Source organism: Aythya marila, assembly GCF_965140915.1.
Source record: "Aythya marila genome assembly, chromosome: Z".
In the NCBI taxonomy this organism is placed as follows: domain Eukaryota; kingdom Metazoa; phylum Chordata; class Aves; order Anseriformes; family Anatidae; genus Aythya; species Aythya marila.
In genome coordinates, this window is record NC_139080.1 from 12,187,538 (window position 1) to 12,208,699 (window position 21,162).

Here is a 21,162-nt window from a genome sequence, read left to right on the forward strand (position 1 = left end):
CTTCACTTGGGGCATCTAAACACATCTGTACTCAGATGGCATGAGAATAATAGAAATAAAAGAAAATATCATACTATTTAATATAATTCACAGCTTTCTGTCCTAGGACAGTTCCATCTAAGCTAGGTTTGTCCAACTACTTAACATTCAAGTAGTGTAAAACATTCCTTTTATTCCATGTAGGTCCTTGGGATTCCTCTCTCGAAGCATCTACCTTCTGCATTTTTGAATGCCAGTATCTACATATTTGTTCTTTGTTTTGTTGGTTGGATTTCTCTCTGTTTTCTGCAAAGATTATAGAAGAACCTGTAGCATCAGCCAGTATAATTTTTCAGATGCTTCCTGTTATTCAGGTAAATAAGCCACTATTTTCCTAAGTACAGAGAGACATTAAACATCCCTTATAGTAAGCAGCTGAGTTCAACTTCACTGAAGTAATTCCAATATATAAAAATAGTAAGAACAACTGATAAACTCTCACCCCAAGTTTCATAACTTCAGAATTTCTCTCAGATATCATAAAATGTATAGAAGTTTCTGTTATTTTAATTTTCTATGAAGATGTAGTAAGTGGAATGCATTGAACATGGCAAAAAAAAAAAAAAAAAAAAAACACAAAAAAACAGCTGGAATGTTCTTTCATCATCAAAGTTTGCAAAGCAAATATTATGTTGCTTCCTACATTAAAACAAAACACAACAAAAGAAAACGAAAACCAAACAGGGTGAAATGAAAACCTTTAGTTTGAAAATATTTGCTTTACTGTCTTTCTTCCATTCTATTTTTAAGCTGGTGTACAGTTACATGATTCTGGAGGATGAAAATGAAGTAATGCAAACTATTTTAAACTTTTTTTTTTTTTTTTTTTTTTTTTTTTTTTTTTCCTTTTTGGCTGCATAATATTCTTAAACAGGCTTCCAATAAAAACAATTTTATAACATTACATTTTTACCTTCTATTTTTCACATTTCAGGTTAAGATGCATTCTTATGACTTATGCCTTACAAACTAAGAAGGCTCAAGCAGACAATCATAAATTAGTAAGGAGTTTGGAAGAACTTCCAGGAGAAGTTGCTGTAGATAAAACCACTTTTGGAAATTAACTTGGAGCCTCCTCCATAAAAATCTCTGTGAAAGAAGTAAACCTGAGTATCACAAAAATCAAGATGTAATTTCAAGCCTTCACAGCTAGATCAAGTGCTAACTTGTCCCTCAAATGTCTTTTATACTAAGGAAGTGAAGAGAAAAAAAAAAAGTTTACATTGACCTTAACACATTTGATAGAAATAGGCACAGAACAATAACCTTGACTAATGATAGTACAAAAAAAGGCAGAGAATGGAGCCACAGGTTAGGGAGGGGTTGTATGAGTAACTGGAGCACGATTGTATCACCTCAAGGCTGAGGACAAAGCAGTTTAAATTTTCTTTAAGAAAATACAGGGCTTGGGTAGACTGACTCCAGGAAGAGGGAGTGAAGCAGGAAAAGACGATAGGTTTAAGCAGATTCTATGCATGAGCTGCTTTTCAGTAGCTAGATTTGTCTATAAGGAAAAATGTATTTTTTGAGCAATTATTGTACATATAAAATAGAAAATTCCAGATGCCATTTTTGCAGCTACATATGAGGTATTGATGAATTTGAACCTTTACCAGTTTTATGTTTTTCTGTAACCACATGCCCTAGATAAAAGTAAGAACTACTTACTTAAAATGTAAGCTGACTACTGACCACACATACTGTTCTGTTAATGATTTACACATCCAGGAAAAGAAGCCCTCAGATTTATGTACACCACCACTATAAAGCACATTTACAAGAAATTCTGCAGCCTTGAGGTAACAAAGAGACTTTTCTTTTACTGCTGTGACTACAAAAGCACTGAAACCCTCTTCTTGCCAGTCACAAGCCGTCCTGCTGTCTGCTATTGCTAATCCAAGCTCTTTTAGACCTACCTGCAAGTCTACCTGCTCTGTAACAGGGTCATGCAAACAAACAAGGTCAGAATGAGAAGAAAATACTGTGATGTCTTGGTATTCTAATGCCTGATTGGCAAAGAAAGACTATGTAGACAAACACAAAGGTGAAAGAAAAACAGCAGATCAAATTAAGGAAGCTATGAGGAAAACTGTGGAGAAAAAAAAGTTAGGAAGGACTTCTTGAAGAAGAGGGTGCAGATAAAAGCATACTTGAAACTCAGAACCAAAACTGATTATACCATAAAATGTCCATGAAAAAGTGTATCCAAACATCAAAGAGTTCAGTGCTGTTAAGTGCAAATCTTCAGCCCTTCCCACAATGGAAAATTGCATTACTACATTGAAAAATGTTATATCTAAAAAGTGGAATGTATTATTGCAAGTAGTACTTTTTTTTTATTTCAAAGATATTTCTGGGAAATTTTTCACTACAGTTTGTGACTCAGTCACAAAAGCATTGACCCATTCAGCTATTATTATTTATTTTTATTTTTTTTTTCAAAAAAGTCACTACAAATTATTTTAATGCAGAAAAATACTGTTGTAATGCAGGAACTCTTTCAGCTCTAAATCTAGATAAAAGGGTGAATACAATGCCATGTAAAAATACTTATGAATGAACCATCTTGGGATAACAGTTTCTAGTTTTATTATCATGAAATACCGACTTTCAGCCATTTTCTTTGCTATATGGGTACTGGCACAGAATATAAAAAAAAGCAAACAATATGGGCAAGCTGCCAAGAGAAAAAAGGTTACTTAAAAATAAAGGAGGCATCATTAGAGACAAAATAACCATGCCTTATCTTTTTAAAAACCTTGGAAAAATGTCTATCGGTATCCTTTTAACCTTGGTTTTATTTGAACAAGATTATAAATATGAGATGAACCCTAGTTCATTTACTGATACAGAATATGTAACTGAGCTTCAATTAAAATAACAACCTCTTCTTTCAGAGCAATGAGACAAAGAGCTTTTGTTGGCTGACAAAGCAGATCTCACTCACTCTTGAAGAAAACGAGATATTAATTACGTTTGAGCCTGGATAAGAAATTCCAGGTTCTATTTCTCCAAAAGATTTTTTGAATTTAGTTCCCAAGTTTTTATTTTGTTCTATTGTAGTAGTAGAAGAAGAGTTGCAAGAGCAGAGCAACAAAGAGACTCAACAGGTTGATAACACTGATATGGATTAAGCTCCTTTTGCGGGTCTTGCTGTTAATGCTGCTAAGAAAGAAGAGATCTCCAGCAAGGAACTAGAAAGGCAGCTGGGTTACCATAGGAAGAGCCTAAGTATTCTAGTACATGAGGGAGAAGACTTGTGACCTAATTATCAAAATGTCTCTTTATACTTCTTCGTATAAGACCCAAATTATGAACTTCAGACTTCAGGGAAAGGACAACAACTTCCTTTGGGGCATGCCAGGAGCACTTGTAAATAAAGAATGCATTTCATAGCTGGGAAAATAAGGGATGAAGATGAGTTGGTATGAATAAGGCATGTTTTCAAGATGCTGAATAGAACCACTCTTTCTAGCTATACCAGTGACATAAATGCAGAAGCCTAAGCTTAAACACCTATGGAACTTTCAAAATCAAAATGTAAGAATCTGACAGATTTTGCAAATGCTGGATTTATATGCTTTGATTTTGTGTGACTGCCATGCTAGGCACCTACAGAACATGTGAAATCTTACATGAGATAGGTCAGAAGATTACTCCTATCTGGAGGTAACATACCCTACTGGACATAATCACTGCTTTCCAACTTAACTTCTATCTGCTTCTTCCTGGCAGCATTCACAAGCTTGCAATAATCCCCTACTTGCTGGATGTTATTTTTAAATTCAGTAGTGTATTAATTATTAAAACTAGTAGAAATTCTTTATTATCTTGCCTAAAGCCAATTAATTGGTCCCTGGTAACACGAATGTTCCAAATTTTAATTTATATAAGTATCCTGTTCTATTCTGCTTGATTATACTGATACCTAATAATGAGATTACCAGGATAAATACAGATCCTGACTAAAATATTTATAATTAAAGTTGGTGTGATGTAAGATCAGGATATCTGATCTTAAGATCTGAAGGATGAAAAGCTTAATTATTATACTACTTGGCTGAAATGTACACGTCTTCAAAATGTCTTAAGACAATTTAAGACTTACTCAACATCATTTTGTCCAAGAAAGCAACTGTTATTAATAGTAGTTTATTCGAACAGTAAAAAATATCTAATTTCTAGTTCTATATTAAGAATATAGATTCTCTTCTTGCCCACTGTCTTTCCAATTAAGCTAGCTATTACATCTACTTCTGACACAAGAAGAGTTGGCTTTGAGGTATTTTTAGAACAAAATAGAAACTGCATGAAGTGGAGCTTGGACATACCGTACCAATGAGACTAACAAGCCTAAGATGCCTATAAGACTACTTAAGTCTTACAAAACTATCTGGAGTTACTACTTCTGTCAAAATCTGTCTTACTGTGAGTAAAAAATGTCAACTCAATATTAAAGAGGAAAAAAAATACTTGCAATATATATGGTGAACATGCATATTCAATTTCTTCAGACTCAAAATGAAACCTTGTTAATTACATTGTAACTTACATTGTCAGTATCCACTCTTAATGCAAAACACCACATTAAATACTAAAATATTCTATGAATCCTGAAAATGTCTCCACCTTGAATCAGAAAAATAAAAGGAATTCCAAAACAAAAGAGTTTTGTTCCCACTTTTCCCTTTTAATTATAAAGCATTCATTTAAATTATTTTAAAATTTTAGTTCAATATTTTCAGTGTCTGTGAATGCCAGCTCACAATTTTTCCACTAGTAGAAGTGGGGAACAGAAATAAAAAAAACAGTTGGTAAGCACAGACAACTAAGTCGATTAAACCTTATAATTAACTTGTAAAGAAAGTATATTTTTGCCTGACAAATCTGGTGGCCTTCTATGATGGAGTCACAGCACTGGTGGATAGGGGAAGAGCAACTGACACCATCTATCTAGACTTGTACAAAGAATTTGACACTGTCCCCCATGATATCCTTGTCTCTAAATTGGAGAGACATGGATGTGACAGATGGACAGTGGGTAAGGAACTGGCTGGATGGTTGGACGTAAAAAGTGGTGGTTAACGGTCAATGTCCAAGTGGAGATCACTAACCAGCAGTGTTCCTCAGGGGTCAGGACAGGGATAGAGCTGTTTAACATCTTTGTTGGTGGCATGGACAGTGGGATTGAGCTGATGACATCAAGCTGTGTGGTGTGGTCAACACAGTGGAGGGAAGGGATGCCATCCAGAGGGACCTGGGCAGGCTTGAAAGGTGGGCCTGTGCAAACCTCATGAGCTTCAACAAGACCAAGGGCAAGGTCCTGCATCTGAGCTGGGGCAATCCCGAGCACAAATACAGTCTGGGCAGACAATGGCAGCCTACAGGAAACCTGGGGAGGGACTCTGTCAGGGGGTGTAGTGATAGGACAAGGGGTAATGGCTTTAAACTAAAAGAGGTTTAGACTAGGCAATAAGAATAAATTCTTCACACAGAGGGTGGTGAGGCACTGGAACAGGTTGCCCAGAGTAGCTGTGGATGCCCCATCCCTGGCAGTGCTCAAGGCCAGGCTGGATGGGGCTTTGAGCAACCTGGTGTGGTGGGAGGTGTCCCTGCCCATGGCAGGGCATTGGAACTACATATATACAGTTATATGTATATATATATATAGAATGTCTTTAATTTCCCCCTTTCAACCCAAACCATTTTATGATTCTTTATCTGCAATAATGAACTTTAGTTTTGATCAGTCACTTAGAATACTATATGGAAAAAAAATCAAGTAAGATATTCACATAAATTTTTCTTTTGCAAATCTATGGACTTTTTCTAACTAGTTAGACAGAATTTCATCTAGGTCATTATCTTATCTCTAATATTGACCAGTAATAAAAATATAGAAAGCAGTCCTCTAAGTTAAATACTGAGTTATTTGACCTGCAATACCAATCCCATGTACACTTTAATCTCTTCTTTTGCTCTGCATTGTCCATGCAGAAAAGTCTCACTGAATGTAGAGACAGCTGAAGATGCACACAGTAGATCTCACTTTGAGTCAGTACCTTTCTGTTTCATTGGGCAAAATATCAAAAATGCACAAAGATCTAATTAGCAGGTTTTCCATGGAATGGCATTTATGGAAAACCTGCATGATTAAAGAAAAAGTTTGACAGGAGACCAGAAATATCCCTCTGATCTCACTACAACTTGTGCCAAATTTAATGGGAATAATTCTCACATAGTAAGTAAGGATATGGCCTCAAACAGGAAGAAAAACGTGATGCAACAAAAGGGAACTATTAGTCAGAAATTAACGAACAGAAGATCTGAAGATTGTGGCCACATCTACACATTCAGTATCATTCCTGAAAGTAAGACTGGAAGTATTTGCTAATTACAGTGTAATTTCAAGCAACTTTTTAGATTAACCATGTTTGCTTTCATTTTATGGTCAAATCATACACCTTTTTCTCACTCAGATGAACCATAATTCGGAAAAGTTAACTATGGAAGGATTACTTATGTAAAAATTTACCACATGAGCAACAGATTTGAATCTTTTCTTTCAAGACTAGCAACACTGAATATTTGCCATAGCTATCTTGCATTTACTTGACAAGCAAAATGAAAAATTCATGTTAGTTCATAGTAACAGTATTTGGATTTCCAAATATTGATTTAATGTAAGACTTCCCACTTTGTTTTTTTCCTTACACAATTCACCATATTTTAAATCCCAGAACTTGTCATACTGTGGGCAAGGACCAAACTATTTAAAATTAAATATCTTTTTTTCTCTAAACACGTAGCTTTCTTCTACTGTAGTCCTGTTGCTCTGTGAACTGTTACTGCAATTGCTAATAAGGGGCTGTGTACTTCACTGACTTTGCAAGTCCTCACAACTGAAGCTTGTCACTCTTGCTTTGGACTTGTCTTGGTTTGCCTGCATTTATTTATTTATTTATTTATTTATGGTTTAGCTGAGTAACATTTTTTTCTAATTTATTTTACTTTTACTTATTTTAGTATAACTATATTTTTTATATATGGCAGTAGTAAGTAATTATTCTGGTAAAATGAAATATTTAATAAAAACATAAGGGTGCAGTGTGGAGGAGTACAGGCATGGGTTGGTCAGAAAATGGCAGAGAACAAGCTGACACTTGAGATCCCAGGGGCTATAGACAACTCAGCGATAACCAGTTAAAGAATGCCTACACTGAGCTGAAATGAAGAGAATGAACAACAGTATTCAAAATATGTAAAAATGTACCATGTGTTTGGATGTAACGTAAACTTGCAGATTGATGAATAAATAGCAAGTTGCAGAGAATCAGCAAACACGTAACCGTGGCTCAGAGTGTATCCTAGAGAAGGGGAAGAAAAAAACCCATGAACATCAATATCATATGTCTCCTACCAAAGAAGAAAAGTAATTCCACCATCAACATTTCACTCTTGTCAGTGAAAGACTCAAAACATTTCTGATCTGCTCCAGTGCTCCCCAGTTCCTTTCTGCTTGAGATAGAATAGCACTGATGACCTTATCAGCCAGGGATGCAGCAAAGGTACGAGTATAACAGCAAAGAAAAGGAGGCATGTACTAAGAATTGTGTGCAAAACAACATTAATTGTACTAATATTATTGAAACTTCAATTGCATTCTGTATTTTCTTTTTCTTCTTCTTTTTTTTTTTTTTTTTTTTTTTTTTTTTTTTTTTTTTTTTTTTTTTCTGTAAAAATTAGATAAGGACAAATAAGAATTCTTTGAGATTTGGATTTCTACTAAAATAAAAATAAATTCACAGCTTTCTATGTAAGGAGTGTTTCCTTTTTGACCATAACAAGATTTTAAAGACAACGTTGTCCCTACTATCTAGAACTTTTTTAAGCATTCAAATTTTATTTTCTATTTCCTGACTACTGCTCCTTAATATCTCATGTTATTTCTGACAGAAGGGAGATTTTGATAGATGTTTTCAACGTATAACCCCTCTCTTCGATTTCCCTAAAATCTGTATTATGTTATATATAGAAACAAAAGGACCATAACAAATTCAGCATCATATGACTATCTCTGATACAGAACAGACACATAAGTAATAATAAAGAACTAATGGTCTGCTTTTACCTACCCTTGAAGCATTTTTTTTCCCTCATATAAAAATGTCATGTGTAACTGCCTGGACAAACAGGAAGTGAGGAAAATTTGAAAATTTTATGCATGGAGCTTAATCTACAGGCTCAGCTCTACAACCAATCAGTGTAAGGCCTTCTCATGTACATTCTTCAGCTGGAACTGCTTATGCAGTCAATTATCTGTTTCAGCATTTGTTTTTAATTGTGTTCATAATGTGTAAACCATGCTTCAGAAACAAGACAGTTGCTGGACTGGACTACTGACTAATGCATAGTTTAGTGTGATGTTGCTACAGCAACCAAAAAGATGGACTAGCATGTCATATACTATTTACACATTGCTTGGAGCATACAGCTTTCTAAAACCCATTAACAAAGCAGAGGTGCTGTTATGGAGGAGACAAGAATGTCTTAGAACATTCTGAAATAGTTTCCATTGTTCTGAAGGTGCAGGGAAGTAAATCAAACAGACTAAGCTCTTGAAAAATAAATAAGCCTTACTTCTTGAGTATTTGACACCAGGGTATTTCTCAGGGTCTAGTTGCCAGATCTGTGAGCAGACTTCTAGATTATGGATAAAAACTAAAATTTTTACTTGAGTTTCTAAGAAATGAACATTTATGTGCCACATAAAGGCATACAGAAATCTTGCAGACTCCATGATAGACACAGCAAAACAGCTACTGCCTGTCTGAAAGCTTGAGGAGTTTTCAAAATGGGCGCCGTGGCCTTGCTCCAAAGAGGCCTCCTCAGTAAATACATGTGCCCTCACTAAAAGTAGTTCTTGTCCTCCAGTACAAGTTAATTGCCTCTCCTACTCACTGACAAATTAATATGAAATAAAAAGCAGTGTGGTGGTGGTGGTGGTGAGGGAGAATAAATTTAGCAAACATACTGGGAAATTCAGATTGGTAAATTTTACAAAGAAAGCCATTTATGCATTGTTTGCACGTATTGGAAAATATGCAGTTTATAATAGTATCATGAAGAATAGTACCCATGATTGGGTTAAAATTTTAGATTCACCAACAAAGTGCACATTTTGGATAAGACAGTGAACGAAACATCTGGAAAGGAGTCTGGAGATGTTTTCCAGACCACAGCAGAAAGATTAATGGCCTAGAGTCTGTCAAACTAAATGGAAGCTTACAGAGGGACTGGATAAGGTTTTGATTTAAGAAAAAAAAAAAAAAAAAAAAAAAAAAAAGAAAAAGAAGAGCAGTAAAACAATCTATAGAGTGGATAGGCCTGCTGTTCATTGTCAGAAATGGATATAATTCTTCGCTTATGTATAAACATAAGAGAGTTTCATAATTATGTAAAAAGGGAACATTTTGTGCTGCCAGCAGAAGAAATTCTGTAAGCAATGGATAATGCCCAGTCCTTTTCTACATCTGAAGTACCAGAGGGATTCTGGCAGTCGTATTCAGAAGAGAGACAAGTTTCTGCACATTCAAGACACTCCCTGACAGCAGCAAAACAGTGAAACGTCATGAGTGCCCAGTGCTTACTATACTTTCCATAGCATCCTCCTGTACAATGGAGAACATGGTGCAACACATCATTTCTGGGTTGGAGGCAAAGGCAGCGTAAATCCATGTGGAGTATGGTACCTTCCTTACTTTATTTAAAAAGTTTGTACCAGATCATGTTTTCGAAAGTGCTACCTACTACATGGACATCACTGCCTATATGCCACAAATGGACTGGATACCAATGCAAGACAAAAGTAAAGAAACAATAGCTGTCACAATCTGAGGATAGGGACAACTGGAAGAGGAGTGGGGGGGAAGAATTCTTGTTAGAGGTCCTCACTCTGGAGAGAACTACAGAACCTCTAACCGTGCCTAAACTTGTTGTTATAACATGATGGAGAAGCGGAGAAAAGGCCTTACATCCTGTAGATAACTCCTTTGAGGGCAGTGGCAAAACTTCTATTCACATAACTGTTGTAACCCTTTATCATGGTACACCAGTATTCCAACAACATCTCCCCTAGCCATGAGCCCATCTAGGTTTATATCTCAGAAACAGCAAGACAAAATTAAAAATTACATCAATTCATCTGGGACTCCTTCCCCATCATGGGAGTATCTACACTACTGAGCTCACTGGCTTCCACTCTGCCTATTAGTTGGACCACACACAAAGAGACCCCCTTCTCTCTGAAGGATCTGTCTGAAAAAAATGATCCAACCAGGAAAAGGAACAGAGCTACAGTCTCTAATAATGTTTAATTATCACCTAATACAGGGGACAAGAATCCCAAGACAGTACAGTAGATCATGGCTTATGAGGAATTCTTATGGACTTCACAAAGGTTGGGGCAGAACCCTGATCAGGACAGAAACTCAGTGTCATGCCTAGTCATGCTCTTACAGAGAAATCTCCATTGTAATGTTTGCTGAAAGTGCTTTGAGCCATTAAGGAAAACCACGTGTGCTAGCAAGTACATACACGCAAGGCTGTCAAGAAACGCTCCAGCCAAGTGGAGGAGACTGATTAGAACAACAAGGACTGGCAGCCTTGCCCAGTGCTTTTCTTCCAAAGAATCCTCCCAGATGGGGGCCAGGGACCTTGTCATATCATGCCATCTCTTCTTAAAAGGCATTCCAGGCTGCATGTGTAATCTCTTCACTCAAACACTAATATCACATTGCCCAGCAAAGGGAGTTCTGGTGTTGGGTGAGTGCATCATGACCTGAATGAAAGACAGATCTGCAGTGTCCTCTAGAAGATAGGGCAGCTCCAGTTCTGCCCTCTAGAAATACCAGAATCAGCAGGTACGAGGCAACAGAACTGGGTTACAGAACACAAGGATTGGAAAGGGGCAAACATGTATCATTCCTGGGTCCCTGCTGATTGCCAGCTTTTGTGGAAGCTGCTCGTTTTCCCTTGACAGAGAAGCAACACAGCAAGCACAAGAAGTCTGGGCAGCAATGAAAATGTATGAAAAGTCCTGCTGATACAAGTAATTGGAGGCAAAAATCCATTCAGATACAGCCAAATGTTCTGTATGCCCCATCACACTGCTCCTTCGGCACAGCATTTTCTGAGCTCTGACAAAAATTAAGGCTATATGAGTGTGGTTTAATCCAACAGGCAACTAAGCACCACACAGCCATTTGCTCACTTCCCAGCACGGTGGGAAAGGGGAGAGAACTGAAAAAGGGTAAAAGTGCAAGATCTCGTGGGTTGAGATAACGACAGTTCAGTAAGAAAGAAAACAAACAAGAAAAACAAACAAACAAACAAAAACAGAACAACAACAACAAAACACAGCAAATGCAAGAACAAAAGAAAACAAGAAAACAAACAAACAAATGATGCACAACACAGTTGCTCACCACCAGCTGATGAATGCTGAGACAATCCTCAGGCAACAGCCATCCCCCCAGCCAACCACCCCAGTTTTATCGTTCAGTACGATGCCATAAGGTATGGGATATCTTTTCAGCCAGTTGGGGTCACCTATCATGGTTCTGTCACCTCCCAGCTCTTGGGTCACCCCCAGCCTCCTCGATGGCAGCACAAGATGCAGAGAAGTCCTTGACTCAGTGCAAGCACTGCTCAGCAACTAGAATGCTGATGTGTTATCAGCATTATTTTCAACCTAAATCCAAAACACAGTATCATACCAGCTATTATGAAGAAAATTAGCCCTATCCCAGGTGAAATGAGGAACTAAGCGTGAATGTAAACATTTCAAATCTAAGCAAGTCCACAAGATACAGGTTACAAAGTATTGTAAAAATACTTTAAAAAATATTCTATATAAAGCAGTTATATTAAATATAAATACTTTTTTTAAGATATAAAAAAAGATATAAACCTAAAACAAAATTTCCTGTGGTGAGCTGACTGTGGCCAGCTGCCAAATGCCCACCCAGCAACTCTCGGCATCCCCCAGCAGGACAGGAGGAGAAAATTAGATGAAAAATGCTCCTGGGTTAAGAAGAGAGAAAGAAAAAGAAGGTAAGGACTGTGCTATAAATCCCAAGCAAGATCTTTTCCTCATAGACTATTGTCTTGGTAACCAAAGACAGTCTCAGACTAGACAACAGCTTAACAGTGGACCTGGAGATGCAAGTGGAAAGGGCCATTGACTTTTAATGTTCTCTCATGGGCTGCAAACTATCCAGTTGCCTTCTGATAATTTTACCCAGGCTTGTATTCAGTTGATTTTCTGGACAATACTACTAGGCCCTAAATCACCTGATAGTCTACTCAGTAAATATCTGATAAGATGTTGTCATCAGAGTAGGTGGAACATATCATATGGCAGCAGAGCTAAGCATAACTAGTAATAATTTAAGTCATAGCATTCACGTCTTGATGTAAATCTCTGCATGGGAGTAAGTTAACATCACAACCTACCACGAAACCCTGAAATCCTGAAATATCTGTATCACAGTGTTTCACAAAATATATTATCAAGCTGAGCATGAATTGCTTAGAGTAGCTTATAATAGACCAGGGTATCATGCAATGGTGTCAGCAGAACCATAGCTTCAGAGAAAAGCTATGGTTATATATTTCTCACCAAAAGTCTGGCCCAGCTGGTCATTTTATCTCCGTGAAAAGCAGCAATGATGTCAGGACAGCAATGACCAAAACACTGAACAGTTAGTTCAATGGCCTTGATCAAAGTCATAGGATCATGAAGTGGTTTGGGTTGAATAGGACAGTCTAGACCTAGGCTGGATAGGATCATCTAGTCCAATTCCCCTGCCGTGGGCAAGGATATCTTTCACTAGATGAGGTTACTCAAAGCCCTGTCCAACCTGGCTTTAAACACTTCCAGTGACGGAGCATCCATAACTTCTCTGTTCCAGTGTTTCACCCTCTCATTGTCTCACTAAAAAACAAACAAACAAAGAAAAACAAATAACAAACAACAACAACAAAAAGACCTTCCTTATATCCAATCTAAATCTACCTTCTTTCAGTTTAAGAAGGTTGACCCTTGTCCTGTCACCACAGGCCCTGGTAAATGGTCTTTCTACATCTTTCTAACAAGTTCCCTTCATATATTGAAAGGCTGCAATAAGGTCTGAAGGGAACCTTCTCTTCTGACTAAATGACCCCAACTCTCTCAGCCTTTCTTCAGAGGAGAGGTGCTCTATCTTTCTGACCATCTTTGTGGCCCTCCTTTGAACCAGCTTTCACAGGTCCACTTCTTTCTGGTACTGGAGACCCCAGAGCTGGGTGCAGGACTCTCATGAGAGTGGAGTAGAGAGGGAGGATCACCTCCCTCAACCTGCTGGCCATGTTGCTTTTAATGCAGCCCAGGATACAACTTTCAGGGCTGTAAATGGACATTACAGCCCAGGCCTTCTGGGCTCTAAGTGGACTTTTTCAGCTCATGTTCTTTTTTTTTTTTTTTTTTTTTTTTTTTTTTTCTTCTCTGTGGGGCTTCTGTCAATGAATTCATTCCCCAGTCTCTACTGATATTGAGAACTGCCCTAACCCAAGTGCAAGACCTCACACTTGTCCTTGTTGAACTTCATGAGGTTCACATAAGCATGTTTGCTACAGGAATGGTTAGACTAACAGAGCTTGCCAACCATAAGATAGCCCCAAATCTCTAAGAATTATGTTGTGGTCAAATTCTGGAAGATGTTGCCTACCCACTTCTGAATCAGTATGGATGCGCAGGAACAGCTCTGAAAAGGCAGAATAGCTAATTTGGAATTTGTGGAATAAGGTCCAGAGGTGCCTTCAACATGCTGAAATTAGTATCCCCTTATTAATTGTCCAGTGCCTGAAGAATGATGTGTCTACCAGCAGATGCTAGTGAGATCTCAGTGCTGTCATCATTTTACAGTTCAGTTGTGTTCTCAGTGAAATGGGTAGCAAGCAATCTTGTATTGCCAAGTCATACTGTTTCACAGCTACAGAAATATGGAAAATTGCTGACCTTGCAGTCAGCCAGACTTCTTCTTGTCCCTCTCCAGTTTCATATGTATCAGCTTGTTGACAGCAAGCTGGCACAACAAAATCAAATGTGGACATATAAGTAATTAGGGCAACCTATACAGATTTACATGCTGAGATTATGAAGTAATACTGTACAAATGAGGCCAGTGCTAGGTGGATATTACTAGCAGTGACACATGATTTCTGGGACAGCTGTTCTGCCCAAAGGTCTTCTAGCGAGGTTGGATAGAGCTGAAGGACTCTGGAGGTGCCTAAGTAACTCTAAACAGCTTAGATTCCAAATGACGAAACAGTTGTCTCAATAAGCAGTGACCTCCAGCATCAGCACAGGGAGGTCAGGCAGCAGAGAGAGGCATACATAAGCCCTTGGCCTGGGGAATTTGGAACCAACAAATTTGTTTCCAGATAGTGGAAAGAAGCAGATTCTACAGCCTGTGGAATGACGATCTCCTTAGGAAAATCTGTGCCTGATTTTCCTTTTAAAGTACACGAGCTAGGCACAACATTTTGTAAAATTGTACAGCAGGGATTACCAAGGAGATTTTGAAAGACGAGGACTTAATCAACAAGTCCTAAGCTTCTGGGATAGTAAACAGTAAATGTAATTACCAGAAGATTCCTTTGAAATGAATATGTACCAAAACAAAGCAAATATATCTTAACTGTTAAATAGCAACTTAGGTTTTATGGGTGAACAAAAGTGAAAGTGGTGTACCCTAGTATAGGAGGGCACTTTGATTTCAAGGAAGAAGCATATAAGCCTTTCCATAGTTTTAGCTTTTCCTCCTGTGCATTGAGTCAGCATTTGCATCCCACAAAAGCAATGGTTTTGGTGAGCAGTGACTATACAGCTTCCTTTCAGCAATGCGTTGTATTTTGGATTGCTCTATCCTAAAAAGCCTATTTACATACTTTTTTGACTAAGCCCCAGCACCCTCTTAGAGACAGGGCAAGCCTCAACTATCTTAAGATACCTCCCTGTGCTCCAGTGAGGAGCTCACAAGTATAACCTCCCTATTTTTAATCCAAAAAAATTGTTGTTATTGTTTTTTATTATCATTATTTTTTTTTCTCAGTGTTGACTATACAACTACGTCACTCTGGCCACAATCCTGGAAGTGCATTACTATTCAGTAGACATAATCCTCAAGTATTTGGTTGGAAGATGATCTTACTTACTTGGCTTCAGGTTTATCCTTCTCACAGTTCCTGTAAAGCTTGATGAATGCACACTCACAATACATTCTTAAAACCAAATCTATAATAATTGCATTGTATGGGCTAAAGGTTTATGAAGTACTCATAAAATTATGTCATTACTAGATCATTATTTAGCAGTCTTCTATGCACCCTCTTTTCCCAACAGAATAAAACTAAAAACCTGGTCCTTATACACAGAAAAGAGAAAGAGTTGCAGAAGTTTCAAGGGCTGCTTTCAAGTGCAAGGACTGCTGCTGAAACCCAGCTTTGAATTTAGAGGGCAGCAGCAATTGGTAGGTGTTTGCAGTTGCTTGAATTGTAAATACTTTTTAGAAAGGGCGCTTGCTACTATTGTAATACAGAATAAATCTTATCTTGATCATGCTGTTCAAGCTTTATCTGAAAGAGTTTATAAAGATTATGAAAGATGTTTCACACTTGGAAATTTTCTTTCCTGACAAAAGCAAAATTAAACCCACTGTACTTCAAAGTGAAAAGCAGTTACTTCATCCCTACAGACTGGAGTGAACTGAGTTGGACAATGATAGACAATGAAAAAAAACACCAGACCCTTGACTGTCACACAAGAAGAAATGGGAATAAAGAAAAGACTGCAGACAAACACTTACGGGTTATCATAGGTCTAATTAGAGGCATACCTACGGAAATCAGGGCAGACATCTTCACCACACTCAAGGCTTCACACATACCACACCACACTCAACTTGTGTCTTTAAGTTCTGCATAAACGAGTCTGAAAAACTCAGAATATCACAAGCCACCCTTGCCCGTACATTCAAATGTTATGTAGAGGGACTGAATTTGAAGGGATAAAAAAGTTTTAAGCTTTGGAAGTATAACTCCCTGATCAAGTTAAAGCAGTCACAACTAAACTAGTTTCATTGTTCTACCTCTAACAATTGACATAATCTTAAAACATAATTATGTTACTAAAGTAACAAAATCACAGATTATAAAGCAATTACAAAGAGAAGGGAATTCATTTGAACTACATATACTTGCATATAATTTCTACTTAAAATAGCTACAAAAGAGACACACATTTTATAGACTATTAAAAAACACGAAACCTCCAGAATATTTCTTCCTTATGGATGTATTTTAATTTTATTCTCTTGTAACAGAAATATAAGGTGTTTTCTAGCTATAGTGAAAATAAAATTAAATGCCTACTAATTAAATGTAGACTGTTAAGAATGACTTAAGTACAATCTTTTTTTTCCCCATCCATCATGGTAATCTAGCCTTAACTGAAATAGAACATTGTTCTAGAAACAATCTTGATCTCAGGATAGCAGGCAGCACAAAGGAAGAACTACACCAGTGACAATCTCCCAGACTAGGTCAAGACTGCACTCAGATGGACAGCCACATAATTAGTTACAGGTAAAAACAGCAGGATTTAAAAATTTTGTCTTTTCCATTGCAGACCAAATAACAGTTTTAATATGTTAAAACAATAGTTTAAATATAAGAAATTCTTCCCTAAAGTTAAGTCAGCAGAGAGCTCTGATTACCCAAAGACGTTTCAAGAGACCATGCATATTATTTCAATTTGCTTAAGAACTCTGCTGCATTATGACTATGACAAGTACTTTCTTCCTTTAAGGACAGAATGTTTGAAATATAGCACATTTTTCTTTAAATTTTGTCATGAACTATTCACCAATCATTAGCCATGTCATTGTCCTGCACATGCTAATTGAGTGCAGGACAGCCTATTGAAAATATGTATTTCCTTGTTCTATGTATTTCATTTTCTAAATGGCTTTAGGAGTCTGAATTACAACCACAATCCCATGTGACCTGCTGTCAGTTCTGTTGTTATTGTATATTTCTGCTTAATGTATACGTGAAAGGAAAGCCCCAGGATCCTATAGCCTATCTTTCCCATTCAGAACTGATAGCATAAGCCTAACTAGACTGCATGCACAGGGTAGCTCATCTGTAGGCATACCTTATATCATGTGTGAAAGGAGACACCATAGATGTTGCTGTGGTTCTTACACATTGGGTAAACCTGACTGTTAGGAAATGTCAGTCTTTCTCCAAACACACAAACTTATTTCTGGGTAACGCAAATGATATTTAAAGTTATTGTAATACTATTTGATTCTCTGTGTACTCTATGGAGAACATAAAAACCAGATATTGTAGCCACTTCCCCTACCCCTGCAAAAAGTTAAAACATTTATTACTTCCATTGCAGTTCTAGCTTTACAAAAAGTATATGGATGGAACAATGCCCTCCTAATACAGCTGATTCCTATTCATTGCTCCTGCAGTTTCTCCTAAGCTAATGTCTATCTCTCATTAGTTCACTATTTAAATTTTCCATAGAATCCAATAAATATACAATTCTATTATGAACAAATCATGATCATATATACCTTGCACACCTTACATTCCTATGTCTCTTCCTATTTCTTGCTGGGCAGCATATCATGTGTTTGAGATTGGAGCTGGGGCATTCTGACAACAAGCTGATCACAGACGTGGGGACATTTCCCTTCCTTCACCCTTCTTGCTTCTGTACTCATGCTCCTGGAGGCCAGCTCAACTCCCAAATGACAAGGAACTACCTTGGTAGAAAAAAAAGTATGAAAAATCCCATTGGGTTAGCAAGTTAAATCAGCTTCATTAAAGGTCCTGTGAGCACCAATGACACAGCAAAGGAGGTGGCGCTCGATCATAGGCAGTAACAAAAGAGAGGAGGGAGTGAAAAAGATATTCCCTTTTATTTGTATTTGTATTTGTATTTGTATTTGTATTTATTTGTATTTGTATTTATATATTGGTAGAAGTATTTGTTGGTTTACTGCAGTGTCAAACCCAGTACTCAGAAGTTATAGCCAGTTGAATGACTGCTTGTTGTAAAATCAAATTGTTCTACACTAAATTTTTCTAAGAGTTTGTAAAAGGAGACAAGAGAGAGTACATAAAATAGTTCAGATCTTGGAACAGCAAGCATACATTGTCTCACCAGGCTTCCTAAATAGTTAAATAAGCCTGCAGCTTTGGTAGTGCTAATCTCACCTAACCCAACCCTTCCTGAACTTGCCAATGCCAAGAAGTGTTGAACGGCACTCTGCAGAGCTCAGGCAAGCTGCCTGATTCCCACTCCCCGCTTTCCCACTAGAGGATCTTGCTACATTTTGATGATTAATGCTTATACAGTTCTCTTTACTGAAGAAAATTACTGCATTAAGGCTCCAAGAGGTCTGTGGGAAGCCCATAAACACCAGAAGTGTTTATGTAATTACTACTCCCACACGAATGTACATTGCAGGATTCCAGTACGTTGGACAAGGCCAGGAACGCTACTGAATTCCTGATAAAAACCGGGGTGGCAAACAAAGAGAACAATGTTAAAAGCTTATCTCCATTATACAGAGCTACAGAAGCACATATAGCACTTCTCTTTCATATTCCCCTATTTAGTTTGGCAGTTAAACATGCAAGTTCCCTAAGTAAACATCCCCAAAACCTTAACACACACATATATATATATATATATATACACACACATATATATACATATATATATATATATACACACATATATATATATACATATATACATGTATATACGGAAGAAAAGTAATAGAGCACAGAAGGAAAAGCACAAGTACATGACAACTGTGAACATACCAGTTTAATAACCTGTACTAATCTAAGCAAGAGGCAAACAACAGGGGCTTTATAAACTCTGTAACTGTTCACCACGAAAATGGATAACAGCAACTCTGAAGAGGTATCTGAAAGAAGGGATTGTACCTTTCCATCTTCCTCCTTTCCTCCCATTTTTTCCAAGGAACTCCCTTTGCTCACTGGAAGGACAGTTAGGAAAGCTGAGGCAACATCAGCCAGACCTGTTCTACAGGTGCCGACTGAATTTCTTACCCACAGAGCTGGAGGGGAACACAGCCTCCTCAGCCGGCATAAAGCACTTCCTTCCCACCACAGGCAGAACCTCAGCTTCATGACGGCGCAATTAAGCCCTTTGCATTCTTCACTTAAGCTCAAAAGTGAGAAAAACATACTCCTGCATATATCAGCCAGCTCCGATCACTGCCTGGGCCTGCCATGAAAATATGTGCCTCAGGCAAATGAAATAATAGCTGAACCGTAGAATTCCTAAGGGCTGATACCAGCGTAACGGCTCGGTCTTCAGGAAATCATTTTTCAGTTAAGGTAGATCTGTAATACATCAGAAATCCATCAGAGTAATGCCCCAGACCTCTCTGCAGATCCACCCTCACAGATGCAGCTATTAGAAGCATAGGCTGGAAGAAACCACCCAATTCAGCCAAGCCACTTGCTATTATAAACAAACATATTGCATAATTTTGTTAATTAACCAATCAAGATACATCTAAAAGTAGCTACTTCTGTGGTGTTCACTGTTCCTACTGGGAGGTGATCCAGCCCTTGATTGCTTTAATTCAGAAGAATCATCTTCCAATTTCCCACTTAATTTTATTCTTTGCCTTACATCCACTTGTCCTTGTGGCTCAGACAGTTCAAAGAGCTTTGCATCTTCTTTTCCTCTGTGTCCGTAGTGTTCCAGCCTCCCCTTGGCATTCTTCCTCTGCTGTATGGCATGTTATAAAGCAATACAATCCCCTCTCAGACAGCAGCCATATATTCCTTCCCAGACTTTTTACTAGGTTAAACAAATCATTTTTTTTAGGTATCTTCCTGTAAGAAAGGCTACTAGAAGAGTAGTGCCTGTCTTTGCATCTGCTGTTGTTTAATTCATGTTTCCTGAACATGAATGAGTACACAAATTATTTTGATGTGTCCACTAGAATTTTACGTAACATCATTAACACTTTGCTAATTCTGCTAGAAATAACTCAGCTAAAGCAACCCAAAGCTTCTAGGACTGTATTTGCCAAAGTAATTTGCTTGTGTTTCCAGCTAATGAGTTTCTGGCTGAAACAGTAATCTTTGTTACTAGTTCACTCTCAGTCCTTGCATTCCTTTCCATTCGGATTTGCATTTTGTAGCACTGAATTTCATCTTGTTTACACTACTGTAGTTCTCAAGGTCACTTAGCTCTTCCCATTTAGCACCTTGGTATTGACAGCACACTTCACATAACTGGGAAATGTCATAAACATATTCCTACCTTCTGTATTCAAGTGATTAAAATATTTTTACCTTCTGTACTGAAGTGATCAAAACAAGTATTAAAGATTTATCCTGAGGAATTCCAACCCTAACTCTCTTCCATATATTTTTCTTCCCTTTCATTAGAGAGTCATAGAATTACAGAATGGTTTAGGTTGGAAAGGACTCTGGAGGTCATTCGGTCCAGTTCTCTGCTCAACATGGGCCACCTACAGCAGGTTGCCCAGGACCATGTCCAGGTAGATTTTGAAGATCTCCAAGGAGGGAGATCCAGCACTCCAGCACTGCTCTATGCAACCTGTGCCAGTGCTCTGTGTCACTTGCTCAGTACAGAATTGCTTCCTGGTGAACTGAGTACAGGGGAAGGATCACTTCTCTTGACCTGCTGGTGATGCTTTGCCTAATGCAGCCAAGAATACCACTAGCCTTCTTAGTGGCAAGGGCACACTGCTGACTAGTTTTCAACTTGGTGTCCACCAGGACCCCTAGGTCCTTTTCTGCCAAGCTGCTTTACACCCAGGTGGCCCCCAGCATGTATTGGTGCCTGGGGCTGTTCCTCCCCAGGTGCAGGACTTTGTGCTTCTCCTAGTTAACTCCATGAAATCTTTGTCAACCCACTTCTCCAGCCTTTTGAGATCCCTCTACATGGCTGCGTGATCCTCTGGTGAGTCAGCCAGTCCCCCAGTT

General features: G+C 38.0%; 1 protein-coding gene across 11 annotated transcripts in view; it reads right to left on the reverse strand.

Moving 5' to 3' along the window:
* PRLR (prolactin receptor) overlaps window positions 1-21,162 on the reverse strand; it is a 151,407-nt gene that overhangs the window by 49,975 nt on the left and 80,270 nt on the right. The window contains exon 3 of one of the 11 annotated variants that reach the window (XM_082782990.1): window positions 7,313-7,406. The exons of 8 other annotated variants lie outside the window; for them this stretch is intronic. The gene's annotated coding sequence lies outside the window, so the exon portion shown is untranslated. Of the gene's footprint in view, window positions 1-7,312; window positions 7,407-17,729; window positions 17,774-19,116; window positions 19,237-21,162 lie in introns of those variants that run through there. 2 more of the 11 variants (XM_082782992.1, XM_082782993.1) reach the window with 2 other exon arrangements.